The sequence below is a fragment of the Rhagoletis pomonella genome, unplaced genomic scaffold (assembly GCF_013731165.1).
Source record: "Rhagoletis pomonella isolate Grant_MI unplaced genomic scaffold, Rhpom_1.0 Rhpom_scaffold_00010, whole genome shotgun sequence".
Classification (NCBI taxonomy): domain Eukaryota; kingdom Metazoa; phylum Arthropoda; class Insecta; order Diptera; family Tephritidae; genus Rhagoletis; species Rhagoletis pomonella.
The window spans coordinates 19806146-19807605 of record NW_023458564.1 but is presented as its reverse complement, the minus strand read 5'-3'; the positions used below and the strand labels follow the sequence as shown (position 1 = coordinate 19807605).

General features: G+C 34.7%; 1 protein-coding gene across 1 annotated transcript in view; it reads left to right on the top strand.

Moving 5' to 3' along the window:
- The first annotated feature begins 1359 nt into the window (after window positions 1-1359).
- The window catches only part of LOC118746427 (dehydrogenase/reductase SDR family member 4), a 1626-nt gene continuing 1525 nt past the window's right edge, over window positions 1360-1460 (top strand). The window contains exon 1 of the mRNA XM_036480279.1: window positions 1360-1428. The gene's annotated coding sequence lies outside the window, so the exon portion shown is untranslated. The remainder of the gene's footprint in view (window positions 1429-1460) is intronic.

The window sequence follows — 1460 nt, the reverse complement described above, 5'->3', positions numbered from 1 at the left end:
TGCTATTGCGAGTGTCGCTTAGTCGCTCAATTAGCGACTGTGAATACTTTTTAATCGCTCATCCTTCTATTGCTGTTTTTTAGTCGTTGGAGTTTGCGTTTATAAAATTTACATAAGAAAGTGGTACTATAATGGATAAAAAGTAAGTCAATTGAACTGGAAGTTGTAAAAAATTGTGAAATATACATATGCATGTATGTGTCTGAATTACAGATCAAAAATTATAAACAACAAAAGGCAACTTGCGCGGTTGGTCGTACTGATGCAGGAGAGTGAAGACATAGGCAAAGGAATTTCCGGAAAGAGTAGGGTAGGAAGCTCCGCTTCTATTGGAAAAGATACATATACAATATTTCTTGTGCATATAACTCCGGCTACGCCATCCACAGTGTTTTTGCGCAGAACCAACATCAAAAGTTTATACAAAAAAACTGCATAATTTATTAATTGACTAGTGCTCGGAAATTTGAAATCTTTATTTTAAATTAAAGTTGAATTCTTTCAATACACTTGTTATGTTGTTATGTTAAAGTTTTTAAACTCGGGTCACGCATTTGGACACAAAAACCCAACATCATTGTACAAAAAACTTAACCGTACCGTATTTCTTAAACTTCCATAAAGTTTATTAATGAGGAAAACAGCTTTTCCTGCAAATCATGTAAAGCCTAAAAACCGTGAATCATCGGGAACGCAACTTTTGTTCATAAAACTCACATATGTACATACACCTTCCAAGTCCAAGGGATCCGACGAATCTCGCAATTCCCTCCTTGCTTTAGCCAACTCTACTAATCTATTAGCTTCCGCATCATCTTCCTCATCACTAAACCATATTTCAACTGTGTCCATTTTTTAAATTTAATAATAAAAGCAATTATTTTAAAAATGATGTAAATAAAACACTCAAGAAACAAATGTAAACAAACAAACAGCTGTTTACAATTCTGTCAACCATTCACAATAGTACAAATTTTTATCGATCAAGTTACGCAATAGCAAAATAAAAGATGATCGACTCGATCGACAAATTTCTATTCTACTGCCAGTCGACACTCGCAATAGGGGTGATTGTCAGCCACTTTAAACGCACAATTTAGGTAAAATGATGCAACAAAATGCTTTAAAATGTGTTGTCATATTGAATTAACTCTTCTTTACTTGAATAAAAGTGTAAAATAGTGGTACTTGTGATGTAAACAAACGCTCATCTGACGAACCCGCTTTCGCAAGCTTTTTTCTCAAAACCAGTTACAAATACAACGTCGCGTTCTTACGTGATCTTGTGTTTTTGATTCATGTGTGGACGGGCCTTTAGTCCTCAACTTAATCTCAAGTTGAGCTCAAACCTAAATGTTTGTTGTGTTGTCACATGCAACTTGCACTTGCAACTATCAAGTACGTGTTGAAATAATTTGACTGTTGAGGGTCACAACAAACCAAGACCGCAAAAAATATAT